This window comes from Tachypleus tridentatus, chromosome 11 (genome assembly GCF_004210375.1).
Source record: "Tachypleus tridentatus isolate NWPU-2018 chromosome 11, ASM421037v1, whole genome shotgun sequence".
In the NCBI taxonomy this organism is placed as follows: Eukaryota; Metazoa; Arthropoda; class Merostomata; order Xiphosura; family Limulidae; genus Tachypleus; species Tachypleus tridentatus.
The window spans coordinates 27,165,756-27,181,594 of record NC_134835.1 but is presented as its reverse complement, the minus strand read 5'-3'; the positions used below and the strand labels follow the sequence as shown (position 1 = coordinate 27,181,594).

Below are 15,839 nucleotides of genomic sequence, written 5' to 3'. Positions count from 1 at the left end.
ATTCTACTCGCATTTGTAGTCACTCAACTGAAATTACTTATAATTAAGAAGGAATTAAACATATTCTATAAACTACTTGCATTGTTGTAAATTATGAATTATTTATGAGCAATTTTTATTAGATTTTCCAAAAGAAAAAAAAATCTGAGATTTATGTCTTACCATTAAGATAATTTCCGACAGAAAACTTGTTTCTTTCTTCATAAGAAAACCACAGCCACTGGGCCATTTTTCAGTTCTCCTGAAATAACGTATATAAAAGATATATAAATAACTAACTAATGTATGCTATACCCACACACACAAATCTCATTTATCTCAGATTATAATACATGTGATAAAAATACTTTTCTTTAAATTGTTTTTATTGTCACTATAATTTTACGAAACGTAATATAACAGACTCAAATAATTTTTCATGGGATTAAACTACTTTGAACGTGGTGGTTTTATTTTTCTTCGCAAGGAACATTAAACTCTGTAACACAAGAAATTTTTAATTCAATATTTTACTTTTCAAAGTTTGAGCGTTGCTGTAGAATATTTAACTTTTGTAAAGAAACTGTATCACTTTGTTTACATTTACCTCTCCAAGAATATTTCTTAGATGAAATTGTTAGTGTGCAACAAATTCATCTTTTTGTATTGTTTTTCATTTGGTAAATAATATATCACGAAAAAACTAGAACTAAAACTAAAAAAACTAAATTTAAAACTAGAAAGTTATCTTCATGAAGAAAAGTACATAAAATGTATGTGTTTACTGTATTCAAACCTCATAACTGGCAACAGTGTAAAAAAATTGTATCGTAGTAGACAGAACGGAAGAAGAAAAAAACGTATTGGTAGAGATATAAAAACATAACAATTCAACCATTATTAGTTTACATAGAGATAGGAAAACTTAACAATTCAACCATTATTAGCTTACGTAAAAATAGGAAAACTTAACAATTCAACCATTATTAGCTTACGTAGAGATAGGAAAACTTAACAATTCAACCATTATTAGTTTACATAGAGATAGGAAAACTTAACAATTCAACCATTATTAGCTTACGTAAAAATAGGAAAACTTAACAATTCAACCATTATTAGCTTACGTAAAAATAGGAAAACTTAACAATTCAACCATTATTAGTTTACATAGAGATAGGAAAACTTAACAATTCAACCATTATTAGCTTACGTAGAGATAGGAAAACTTAACAATTCAACCATTATTAGCTTACGTAAAAATAGGAAAACATAACAATTCAACCATTATTAGCTTACGTAAAAATAGGAAAACTTAACAATTCAACCATTATTAGCTTACATAGAGATAGGAAAACTTAACAATTCAACCATTATTAGCTTACGTAAAAATAGGAAAACTTAACAATTCAACCATTATTAGCTTACGTAGAGATAGGAAAACTTAACAATTCAACCATTATTAGCTTACGTAAAAATAGGAAAACATAACAATTCAACCATTATTAGCTTACGTAAAAATAGGAAAACTTAACAATTCAACCATTATTAGTTTACATAGAGATAGGAAAACTTAACAATTCAACCATTATTAGCTTACGTAAAAATAGGAAAACTTAACAATTCAACCATTATTAGCTTACGTAGAGATAGGAAAACTTAACAATTCAACCATTATTAGCTTACGTAAAAATAGGAAAACATAACAATTCAACCATTATTAGCTTACGTAAAAATAGGAAAACTTAACAATTCAACCATTATTAGTTTACATAGAGATAGGAAAACTTAACAATTCAACCATTATTAGTTTACATAGAGATAAAAAAGCATAACAATTCAACCATTACTAGATAGAAAAATATAATAATTCAACCATTACTAGTTTACGTAGAGGTAGAAAAACTTAACAATTCAACCATTATTAGTTTACATAGAGATAGAAAAACATAACAATTCAACCATTATTAGCTCACGTAGAGATAGGAAAACTTAACAATTCAACCACTACTAGTTCATGTAGAGATAGAAAAACATAATAATTCAACCATTATTAGTTTACGTAAAGATAGGAAAACTTAACAATTCAACCATTATTAGTTCATGTAGAAATAAGAAAACATAACAATTCAACCATTATTAGTTTACGTAAAGATATGAAAACCTAACAATTCAACCATTACTAGTTCACGCAGAGATAGGAAAACATAATAATTCAATCATTACAAGTTTACGTAGAGATAGGAAAACTTAACAATTCAACCACTACTAGTTCATGTAGAGATAGGAAAACATAATAATTCAACCATTACTAGTTTACGTAGAGATATAAAAACTTAACAGTTCAACCATTATTAGTTTACGTAGATATATGAAAACATAACAATTCAAGCATTACTGGTTTACGTAAAGATACGAAAACATAACAATTCAACCATTATTAGTTTACGTAGAGATATGAAAACATAACAATTCAACCATTATTAGTTTACGTAAAGATATGAAAACATAACAATTCAACCATTATTAGTTTACGAAGAGATATGAAAACTTAACAATTCAACCATTATTAGTTTACGTATATCTGATACCGTACTTTCAATACACCTTTTCAAATTACTTCGCTAGCTCTTTCACAGTTTTTGCAGGGTACCGTACACTATTTCAATGTATTGATACAGTAAAACTCAAAACGTAAATTAACTGACATTCCTTGTCATATCACAGTAGATTGTCGGAATGCCGTATTACAAGTCGTAATAGAAAACCCTCGTATTCAATGATATTTCTAAACATCTATGAACTGATGTCTTCATGGCGTACTAAAACATTCGTGGAAAGGTTTTAACAAAACGACAGTTTTAAACCACCTTGTCTCATTTTATTTCATACGAGTTCAGAAGATTTGAAATATATTTGTGCTACAAAACAAGAGAAATTATAAATCTAGCAAATGTCTTTTCATTTCTAATTCGGCCTTGCTTAAAAAAACAACACTTTTTTGCGGGCGGTCGGGTTATAGGACTTCATATTTTTTGTCCGTAGTTGGTTATTTGAACTTTATTCCACCATAGTGAAGAAAACGTTCACCTAAAAATCACGTATTCCGAAAGGAATCGACCTGTAATAAGAAGAGTTTTTGTTAGCCTAAAAGCACTAAATGGTTTCTCACGTTGTAAGGACAACTTTAGAAGGAATTATATCTTACTATTCCTTTTCTATGATTCGCTATAAACGTCACTTTTCTGGAAATACATTTCCAATTGGCTAGATTCAGTCATTCTGGCGGTTTTGTTTGTTTGTTGGGTTTTTTTTTAATTTCGCGAAAAGCTACATGAGGGCTATCTGCGCTAGCCGTCCCTAATTTAGCAGTGTAAGATTAGAGGGAAGGCAGCTAGCCATCACCACCCACCGCCAACTCTTGGGCTACTCTTTTACTAAATAATAGTGGGATTGACCGTAACATTATAACGCCCCCACAGCTGAAAGGGCAAGCATGTTTGGTGCGACGGGGATTCGAACCTCAGATTACGAGTCGAACGCCTTAACTCACCAGGCCATGCCGGGCCGTAATCTAATAAGCGTGTAATATTTTTACATAATGTTCTTAGTGTGGTGTCATATTTTTACATAATGTTCTTTTTGCCCTTTTTGTGTGCATAATTTGTTTAATGTCCTTCATTATAGAGCATGTCACATTTTTGATATAGTTATCATTATGTAACTCTAGCTTACTGATCATAGAATTACCGAAGGTTTCGAAATGTTTGTTACAATGTTTCATATAACTACGTTCATTTTGTTATTTATAAGTAAGTTACATTTTCCGAAAGATGAATCGATTCCCACTATAGTGATGTTTTCCTTTATGTATCCATATGATGTTCTTAGTTGTTAAATTTATATCTCTCCAGATATCAGTACATCAGATTTATAGATCCGACTATATTTTTACATTTGTATAGAAATGTGAGATCCGAAGATTGTTTTCAGTTCGATCCTCTCGAACAGTTTATAAAATATTCTGGCTTCTTTGACTTGCGTATTTGAATATAAGTTATGTCGACTTTCCTAGACCAGTTGATTGGTTCAAATGTATAGATGAGAAAGTATTGACTGAATAACGTTCATAACTTCAAGGAAGTGAATACAACTAATGTTACGTCTAACTTAATCCAACTGGTATACATTCCGTCAGTTTGTCTTTCATCAAATAAAGATTAAATATGAACATTTTCCTATTAGTTCTGTTGTATGACTCTAAGAAACCGTCGTAAACAAAAACCGAACCTTTGTTAGGAACGGAGAAGAGTAGGGGGGAATTTTTAAAGTGTTAACTAAACTCACTCTAGCATGCAGTATTGAGTGAATAATTTCAACTTAATAAGTTTACTTATCAGGAACATTGCACATTAAACACATGACATCGGAATAAAAACTTCAAAAAGCAATTGTGTTCAATAAATATGGTTTATGTCACTCTGATAGTTTTCACTGAACTAAGGACACTAATACGTATGTATATAGGTTTAACACATTATGCTTTATAAAACGGAATTATACATAAGATATTTTTTCACAGTAAATTCTGGTATTTTGTCCACTAATACGTATGTATATAGGTTTAACACATTATGCTCTATAGAACGGAATTATATATAAGATATTTTTTTCACAGTAAATTCTGGTATTTATGTCGTCTGACTGTCAGATAGTCTCGGTAACAAAATAACTAAGTGCTGTACAAAACACGAATAGTAATGTCTTGACATTATTATTATTGTTCATTAAAAATTACTAGAATTTCCTGCTGTTAAAGGTACGTTAAATGATCAACGGGGTGGGATGAATAAAATCATAAAGAAATGTGTTTATCTTAAATTTCGTGGGAAACAACACGAGGTTTACCTGCTCTAACCGTTCTTTATTTAACAGTATAAAACTTGAGGAAAGACAGCCAATTTTTCGGGTACCCTTTTACAAAAAAAATAGTTGGTTTAACCGTCTCATTATAATGCCCCTCCGGTTGAAGGAGAAAACATGTTCGGTGACGGGAACTCGAACTTGTGACCGTAAATTTGCGAGTCGAGCGCCTTATCCATCGGACAACGACAGGACTAGAAATAATGAAACACTATTTTAATACAAATATAACATATATAATATTTTCTAATGGATATTTTACTATCGTTGTAAATTCTTCCGAGGACTCAGAAATGTTATAACCATTATCTGTATATTATCAGTAACTGCATTTAATTTTAAGTATTTTGACTGTAATTACTGCTTCACTGTGTATTTTGTTTTATTTTCGAAACTACATCGAGCGAAGGAATTATGTTTTATGTTTCCGTAGAGTTTTTCATACCAATAATATCACAAAGTATGAAGTCATATATGTAAACTACCCTCTCTTAGCGTGATGTATGATTTAATTAGCACTTATATTACTTCATCGTGAAATCATGAAAATCATTTCCATTGCTAGGGTCAGTTTCCATCATTTATTACCAGTTGTGTCAGCTTTTCCTGAAAGTGTAGATTTTTGTTCGCGAGAAATTAGTGTTCTGACCGACAAAATTAAGTAAAATATAGAATTTAGACAGAGAAAAGAAAGAAAAAGTTTGCACATTTGAGCTTCATATATTGACTGCTATTCTGTTAATAGCTTTGATTTAAACGTAGTACAACAAATATGTTTACTTCAAACAAATTCACCAACCAAATTTGGTAAAATTAACAATAATCTAATAGGTCATAAACCTGATCATACTTTTCTTTGTGCACTTTGAAAGCTGATTAATTAAAAATAAGCAGTAATTCAAAGCAGTTCTAATTTGTGGGTATTTATTCGTTATAGATAGCCTTGCGAGTTTTGTTTATTTATGTAGCTATCGTTTAGAGCCGATTCACTGAGTTTGCGCAGAGTCGGGTTCGCGCTCATTAGCTCTCCTTCACAGCCGTGTGTGCATTCCGTTATTTAAATGTTCAATGGTTTCTCTACATTGATCTTACGAAGTTTGAAACGTTTTTTAAAGAATCATTAATAGTTGAAACTCGTCACGTTAGCCGAAATAAAAAGTAATGACTATTTTAGTTTATAATGTTTCTTTTTTATGCGAATTGAACATGCTGTATTTCATGTGCATATTTTTGAAATTCGTAAGTACTTTACTGTGATTGGAACGGATAATTTATGTGAAACCTCATTACTATAACGATATTATATTATCCTGTTTTTAACAACAATGTAAATATAACGTTCGATTATAGAACATTGTAATACGATGCTATATTATCCTATTTTTAACAACAATGTAAATACAACGTTCGATTCTTGAAGATTGTAACTTGGATTTTAAAACTTCTTTGATTCCAGCACCTATGTTTAAAATGTATTACAATAACCAACATGCCATGCTCCATTCTAAAACAGCTTTTACATTTGCGTTAAGTGGATTAAATCAATAGTTCAATAATCAGGTTTTTATGACGCAATAAGCTAGTCAACAAATAGATTTTTAATCCTTAGGTAAATAAAAGGTTGAATATTAGATACTCGTTTTATCTTGAACACAACTCACATAAAAATACATTTGGTTACATGGCACTAACCTAAGCCTCGTAAGATGACCGACCTTCGTGAGTTTTTACTGGAATTATGGCCGAAAATACAGTCATCTAATGAATTAATGCATTCTAATAATTGTAAATAAGAATGGGGTGTTAAAGAACCTACACCCGTGCTGGATTAATTTTTTGGTCTGATCATAATTAAGTTAGTAATGGTATAATGTACTTACTGTTCATGGGATATTTTGTAAACTTGACTTTACTTACGTCTTCCACAGAAAAAGTACGTATCTTATCTAAAACTTTTAATTAATGATTTCACTATGAAGTAAGAAGCCTTACGATGAACATCATTACTAAACACTAGAAACAGCAAAATAGATTAAACGAAACACCCAAATGGAAACGTACCTCGAATAATAAATACAGCAAAATTGGCCTGTTTCCAACTTATATTACAAACAGAAATATATGTGACCAGTTTCTCCCACTTTTCAACTGTACCGTTCTTTTCTACATGGAAAAAAATCGAGACTTTATTATTTTTCAGAGAAATATTTCTCATCAAAACGATTTTTCATAGCCGCTCTACGCACGCAGAGACCTTAGAACTTTCTTATCAGCGTTCCCATGCGAGCTCAAACGTCAGCTTGCTGAGGTTTACGTGATTTGTTCCCAACGAGTTGAATTTATTCAGAGTACTATTTTCCAAGGAAATTTTTTTGCTTATTTCGAAATGCACACACACACACACACACACACAAATCCAACAAACCTAAGATGCGATGTCTCATCATTACCCAGGAAAACGAAATCGCACTGAATCCGTGTTACAACTGTTATTCATCACCACATTTAAAATCGAGTTGTAAGAAAACTAAATGTAAAAGACAAAAAATGTTTAGAAAGATTTTGCAACAAATATAACTAGTTTCATTGTCTACAAACGAACGTACATAGCGCCAAAAATATAAAATAAAAGTCAAAAAAAGATCAGACCCGGCATGACCAGGCGGTTAAGGCACTCGATTCATAATCGAAGGGTCGCGGGTTCGATTCTCTATCACACCAAACATGCTCACCCTATCAGGTGTGTTGGTGTTATAATGTTACAGTCAATCCCACTATTCGTTGGTAAAAGAATAGCCCAAGAGTTGGCGGTGGGTGGTGATGACTAGTTGCTTTTCCTCTAGTCTTACACTGCTAAATTAGGGACGGTTAGCGCAGATAGCCCTTGTGCAGCTTGTGCGAAATTCAAAACGAACCAAACCTGAACGGTCGTTTTAAAACTACACTCGGATTTCCAAACTAAGTTATCGTCAAGCGTTCCTGTAATTTTTAATTAGATTCAGTTACTACTACCTGTTTAATTTCCATCTAAATACTTGATTTCCTTTTTCATTATGAAACTGACAATCTAACCCTAACAAGACCACTAAATACTTGATTTCCTTTTTCATTATAAAACTGACAATCTAACCCTAAAAACACCACTAAATACTTGATTTTCTTTTTTATTATGAAACTGACAATCTAACCCTAACAAGACCACTAAATACTTGATTTCCTTTTTCATTATGAAACTAACAATCTAACCCTAACAAGACCACTAAATACTTGATTTCCTTTTTTATTATGAAACTCACAATCTAAACCTAACAACACCACTAAATCCTTGATTTCCTTTTTTATTATAAAACTGACAATCTAACCTTAATAACACCACTAAACACTTGATTTCCTTTTTTATTATGAAACTGACAATCTAACCCTAACAAAACCACTAAATACTTGATTTCCTTTTTCATTATGAAACTGACAATCTAACCCTAACAAGACCACTAAATACTTGATTTCCTTTTTTATAATGAAACTGACAATATAACCCTAACAAGACCACTAAATACTTGATTTCCTTTTTCATTATGAAACTGACAATCTAACTCTAACAAGACCACTAAATGCTTGATTTCCTTTTTTATTATGAAACTGACAATCTAACCCTAATAAGGCCACTAAATACTTGATTTTCTTTTTTATTATAAAACTGATAATCTAACCTTAATAACACCACTAAACACTTGATTTCCTTTTTCATTATAAAACTGACAATCTAACCCTAATAACACCACTAAATACTTGATTTCCTTTTTTATTATGAAACTGACAATCTAACCCTAACAAGACCACTAAATGCTTGATTTCCTTTTTTATTATGAAACTGACAATCTAACCCTAACAAGACCACTAAATACTTGATTTCTTTTTTTTATAATGAAACTGACAATCTAACCCTAACAAGACCACTAAATACTTGATTTCCTTTTTCATTATGAAACTGACAATCTAACCCTAACAAGACCACTAAATACTTGATTTCCTTTTTTATTATGAAACTCACAATCTAACCCTAACAAGACCACTAAATACTTGATTTCCTTTTTTATTATAAAACTGACAATCTAACCTTAATAACACCACTAAACACTTGATTTCCTTTTTTATTATGAAACTGACAATCTAACCCTAACAAAACCACTAAATACTTGATTTCCTTTTTCATTATGAAACTGACAATCTAACCCTAACAAGACCACTAAATACTTGATTTTCTTTTTTATTATGAAACTGACAATCTAACCCTAACAAGACCACTAAATACTTGATTTCCTTTTTCATTATGAAACTGACAATCTAACCCTAACAAGACCACTAAATACTTGATTTCCTTTTTTATTATGAAACTGACAATCTAACCCTAACAAGACCACTAAATGCTTGATTTCCTTTTTCATTATAAAACTGACAATCTAACCCTAACAAGACCACTAAATACTTGATTTCTTTTTTCATTATGAAACTCACAATCCAACCCTAACAACACCACTAAATACTTGATTTTATCGACGGTTATTAACCTGTTGCTTGGAGCATCACCATGTACAAACTTCGAATTCTTGTACGAGTTGAAAAAGTGTGATCCGTGTTTCGGAAACATGTGTAGAATGTGGGCACACAATGCATTGTTTGAAGCTCAGCGCAAAATTACCCAATGAGCTACTTGTTTTATGCCCAAGACGGGTATCGAAATCCGGTTTCTTGTGTTGTAAGTCCGCAGACGTACCGCTCAGCCGCTGGAGAGGGCATAATGCATAATGTAATTGAGGCATAAAATCTTGAAAACTATTAGTTTTGTTAGTATTTAATTTTACGACTGATTTATGTCTTTCCCTAACCGCTGGTTCAAGTTTGTTTACGGTATAAAAGTACTGAAGGCTATATGATAGACTTTAAATGTACATACCACTAATGTTCTCGTCTTAACACTATCACACAAGAACCGTAAAAACTATCAATTTTATTGCAAGTAAAAAATTTTATAACATGAGCTTAAAACATGATAAAGTGATATAATGTTAGGGTATTTTGGCTACAATAATGTTAAATCATAGTCTAACTTTGAAGCATTATGTATGTAATCTAATGTTAAAAAACGTTAACTTAGTTTTAAATCATTTTGACGTAATATAATGTTAAAACCAATTGCATTTAATACGACGTTAAAGCATTTTGGTATAACATAGTGTTAAATTATGTTAGCATCATGTAAAGTTGTACTTTATACGTTATTAAAACATTTTGATATTACATAATGTAAATTATGTTGACGTTGTATAAAGTTAATATATGTGCATAATTTCAAGTAGAAGAATGTTGTACGTAACACAGTGTTTAAAACATTGTGCATAAGTTGACGTTAAAATACGCTGTACGTAATAAAATATTTTAGGTACTGTGAATACATTATAAAGTCTTAATGTTATCATTTGAAATAATAATACGCATTTCTTCTAAATCAAAATTTTAATGCAAATATAAGTTTTAATTATTTGTTTGTTGAAGTTGTAAAAAGGAGTTATTTTGCAATAAATGTTTGTGGAAATTAATGTAAGAATGTTTCATGATAATAATAACTAATGAAACCACATAGCGTACAAAAGATATTTTAATAATACGACCAATACATTTGTTTAAAACAATCCTTACAGGCTAATGTTCTGTTGCGTTAGCACTCTGATAACACATGGTTTTTTTCAGAAAACTTCCCATGGTAACTGTCTTTTCAACAAAACTATTTGTTTTACTAATCATTTACCGTTGAACTTAGCTACGGATAAGTTAAGTATTTAACCATATCGTTATTTTTCATGTTGTTCATGAACTTAGCTATTTTCAACGTTCCGGAACATTTGGAACGAAGTTTCTTTTGTAATAGGCATGTTTCGTGCTTTCGTTGATTATGTCTAAATCAGTTACAGTCACGTCCATGTTAAAACAAAAGTGATTTGGGTTAAAAAACAGCTATTGTAGATGAGCAAATACATTCGTTATCTTTCAATGGAAAACAGAACTTTGAAAGTTAGCAGAGATGTGACAAAACTCCGAATAAACCTGTTACGTCGTTTGAAAGCTTATTGTCACGTGATCGTAGAATTTTTCTATCAGCCGCTGATTAAATAAAAAATAATTACCCGTTTTTCACAGGCATTTGTTATTTTAACTTTTCTTAAGGAAAGAAGAAAGTTCCTTTCTATTTGGAATAAAGCTGTGCCAAACTATACACGAAGTGTTTTTCAACATAAGATACGGTGTTACCATTGTTGACTGATGTAAGAGGTTACAAGAAAAGCTGTTTCTTATGTTAAAAACGAATTATGCAGTCTCATTAACGAATGGTATGTTAATTATTTGAACGTCAGTTAATATTTGCAATTCATACGATATTCATTCAAATTTAGGAAGTTAAGAAATCCCAAGAAAACAACCAAGTACTACGGCATCAATAATCTCACAAAAGAATTAATGGCCCGCCATGGCCAGATGGTTAAGGCGCTCGACTCATAACCTGAGGGTCGCGGGTTTGAGTCCCCGTCACACCAAACATGCTTGCCCTTTCAGTCATGGGGCGTTATAATGTTACAATCTATTCCATTATTCGTTGGTAAGAGAGCAGCGGTGGGTGATAATGACTAGCTGGCTTCCCACTTTTTTACACTGCTAAATTATGGACGGTTAGCGCAGATAGCCTTCGTGTATCTTTGTGCAAAATTAAAAAACAAACCAAAGATTAAATACAGGAATAATCGTCACAGTATTGATTTTGATAGGACGACGTTCTAGTACATCTAACCAGAAGGATATTGTAAAAACAATGTTTTTATAAGTTACAGTTTTACAGTAAGGAGACAAATAAGTTACAGTTTTACAGTAAGGAGACAAATTTTATTTAAACAGATACGACGTCGTCATTGCTGACGTAATCACTTTCAACTGCACAAGCTTTAACTGTAAGGAAGGTTTTTTGCATTTAAGTTAGTATTCAACAATAGTATAATATGGCATTGTTCTAATGCCGAATGTTTATATAAATACAAAAGCATTCTTTGTGAAATTGTTATATTGGAAATACAAAAACCTTCTGTTTTGCAATTATGATATTATTGTCGGATGTTGATTTAGCTACAAACACCTTCCTTATAACATTGTTAAACGTTGATGTAAACATGAACAAAAACTACCCTTCAAACTTCTACAACTGAGAATGATCAAAACAATGCTGAACACATCGTATCCGTTTAAAAGCATATTTTTTACTTACTGTAAAATCTGTAACTTCACAAAACAAATTACTACCAGTAAGTAAACTCCAGATAAGCATACTTCAGCTATGTGGTTTCCAGTTCTTTTTACTTCACCTACAGCAATCTAAATTAGTTTAAGTATGTGAATAATACTATGATATATATATATATATATATGTCAATACAACTTACGATTGGAAGAAAAAGAATATATGTATATATTTTTTTTATTTCGCGCAAAGCTACACAAGGGCTATCTGCGCTAGCCGCCCCTAATTTAGCAGTGTAAGACTAAAGGGAAGGCAACTAGCCATCACGACCCATCGCCAACTCATAGGCTACTCTTTTACCAACGAATAGTGGGATTGACCGTCACCCATACTACTACAATAAATAATTAGATAAACAACTTACAGCCCCATGTGATAATCATGTCATGGTTACTTTGGTATCTCTCTCTCTTTGTGTGTGACAGGGATTCGAAACATATATATGTATATATACAAATTTTATTCAGTTACACAGACACATAGTCAGAGAGGACTATCTGCTCTAAGTCTTCGAAATATACGACAAAAGTAACCATGACATGATTATCACATGGGGCTGTAAGATTAGTGAATTACTTTTTGTTTATCTAATTATTTATTGTAGTAATACTTTGGGACTACACGAGTGCACTATTCATATGTATTCTAGAATAAATAATTAGATAAACAAAAAGATCCTAAACCGTACTCACTAATCTGTATAACAGTCCCATCTAATAATAATGTCAACAGGTAGATCCTAAACTTCTAATAATAATGTATAACAGGTATCCTAAACTGTGTCTAATAATAATGTATAACTGAATAAATTTTCTATATATATATATATATGTTTAGAATCCCTATAACAGGTAGATCCTAAACGCACCAAACATGTATTGCCCTTTCATCGTGGTAACAGATCGTTCTATAATGTTATAACAGGTATAAACGTTATGTTTGTTGTAGAAATAGTCATGCGAGGACTATCTGCTCTAGGTCTTCGAAATTTTGAGTTGCCAGACAAGAAAGACAACTAGTGAACAGCCCCAACCGCGAACTATTGATCTTTTATTAATTGAACAGTTGGAGTTGATTGGCATTCTTACAAACACTCCATATTCTCCTAGATTTCAACATGTCATACAGTAAACCACATCCGGTCAAATAAACTGTTAATGTGTAATAAAAACCATAATAATTATAACAGGTAGATCCTAAACCGTACTCTAATAATAATGTATAACAGGTAGATCCTAACCTGTAGTCTAATAATAATGTATAACAGGTAGATCCTAAACCGTACTCTAATAATAATGTATAACAGAAAGATCCTAAACCGTACTCTAATAATAATGTATAACAGGTAGATCCTAAACCGTACTCTAGTAATAATGTATAACAGGTAGATCCTAAACCGTACTCTAATAATAATGTATAATAGGTAGATCCTAAACCGTACTATAATAAAGTTTAAATTTGGCTTTTTGCTATTTGTTCTTTCCAGGATGCTACTCGCTAACGCACATTACCTTTGGAAACGCTACTACACGGTCATAAGTGCTATAAACAGATGTTAGGATGAATTATGTTTTATTTCGGCTGTCTTTGAGAGCTCCATAAAGAACAAGCTTGACGTCACTCTTACAACGCAAAGTGCAGAGCCCAAATTCACGCAGAATTCTTTACTTTTATTTTCCGATGGAAACTGTATATTGGTTTCATATCAGACTTTGTTTTTGTTTCGCTATCCATACAATTTGTGATTAGGAAAAAATACAATCAGTTGATTAATACTGGACGTTCTTTTGATTTTTTTCTAATAAATCCTCATGCAAATTAAAAATATATTTATTCTACGAGTATAGCAGGAGGCGCGTTTTGGTTGACTAATGATCAGCTAGTAGAAATATGTATATACGCCTATACTCCTTCTTTTAGACAGAAAGCTCGAAGCACTCGATACCCTCCATTCAACCATCAACTAAGCATTACTGACATTTACGAACGATTAAAGTGAAGAGTTATAGCATATTATGACGAAAAGTATACTAGTGAGCTCGTGCTCCCAGCATGCCTAAAGTCCCACGTGACTGAATACAACATTACCCAGAAAGTAGGCTATGGAACTGGCTGCATAATTATACAAGATTATTTGATCTTGTGCCCCAAAAATATCTGAATCTGCTGCAAAACATAAAGTGTGTTACACTAAACTTTAAATTGTCATATCGGTGGCTTACATTTGGTAAAGCTATTTTCATCTTCAACTTTCGTGTGTTTGTTATATTATTAATCCTTCGCGTATTGAAACACTTAAGTCTCACTTAGCTGAGAAGTTTGAAAAAAGAAACCTTTTTCGAGTTATAATAATAACTCGCTTGTTTTCAGTTTTCAAGTTTGTCTATACTAGCTATCCCTAATTTTAAAATAATAGACAAGAGGGCCAACATCTCTCACCGCCAGCTCTTGGGCTACTCTTTTACATACGAATAGTGGGATTGACCACAACTTTATAATACCTCTACGACTGAAAAGGCGAGCATTATCGGGAAATGGATTCCAACTCAACTGCTAATAATTACATAAGTTATGTTTTGATTGCACGACGCACATTGAATATTTGTGTCTACACGTTTTAAAATTTATACATTTTCATTCTTATTAATTGAGTTGTCCATACCAAAAATCTTGCACCTAACTTCTGTATATTTCATCTGGATATGCGTGGGGTCGGTGCAGGTGCTTAGTTCAACAAAAGTAAGAACTTGAGATTTCAGACCACCCCGAACAGCTGTACCGGTTGACCGACTCGACTCTCGTCGTTGGGTTTCTCTTTAGCTCATCTCCAACAAATATAACATCACTCGAAGCTGTGATAGTAAAACAAGGTTAGATTCATCGTACGGTAAACAGCAATGAACGCGACCTTAAACACGTGTAACAGAACTTGCACAGAATTTATGATTATCGAAAATTTTCTCACTGGCGCTTGCTAGGAAGTTAACCGCATTAACTGACACACATTTTTTTTTTAACAAATTGCTTTTCAAAGAGAAACGGATGTAAAGGACATTTATTTAAAATTCAGTAATTTAGGAGCACGTGTTTTTAATTTATCCCAAAACTTCGAAAGTCAGTTTGGAAACATTAGATAGCAAGATAACGATCGAACTTGAGCTAAATTATGATTATTTTATTACAAGATGTAGCGTTTAGAGCAAGGATTGGTTTGGTTTCTTTCGAATTTCGTGCAAAGCTACACGAGGGCTATCTGCGCTAGCCGTCCCTAATTTAGCAGTGTACGACTAGAGGGAAGGTAGCTAATCATCACCGCCCATCGCCAACTCTTGGGCTACTCTTTTACTAACGAATGGTGGGATTGACCGTCACGTTATAACGCCCCCACGGCTGAAAGGGTGAGCATGTTTGGTGTGACGGGGATTCTAGCCCGCGACTCTCGGATTACGAGTCCAGTGTCTTAACCACCTGACCATACCGGGGGCGTTAGAGCAAGGAGTGTGTGTGTTTTTCTTATAGCAAAGCCACATCGGGCTATCTGCTGAGCCCACCGAGGGGAATCGAACCCCTGATTTCAGTGTTGTAAATCGGTAAACTT

At 32.3% G+C, this 15,839-nt stretch overlaps 2 long non-coding RNA genes across 4 annotated transcripts in view; one reads left to right on the top strand and one right to left on the bottom strand.

The window, feature by feature from the left end:
- LOC143231811 (uncharacterized) overlaps positions 1 to 15,839 on the top strand; it is a 184,050-nt gene that overhangs the window by 102,119 nt on the left and 66,092 nt on the right. The window lies entirely within an intron of this gene.
- Positions 1 to 15,839, bottom strand: part of LOC143231809 (uncharacterized) — a 109,186-nt gene that overhangs the window by 78,253 nt on the left and 15,094 nt on the right. Inside the window, exons 1-2 of one of the 2 annotated variants that reach the window (XR_013017199.1) lie at positions 6,780 to 6,925; positions 163 to 241 (exon numbers count right to left, since the gene is read on the bottom strand). This is a non-coding gene — a long non-coding RNA (uncharacterized LOC143231809). Of the gene's footprint in view, positions 1 to 162; positions 242 to 6,779; positions 6,926 to 15,839 lie in introns of those variants that run through there. The other variant, XR_013017200.1, reaches the window with a different exon arrangement.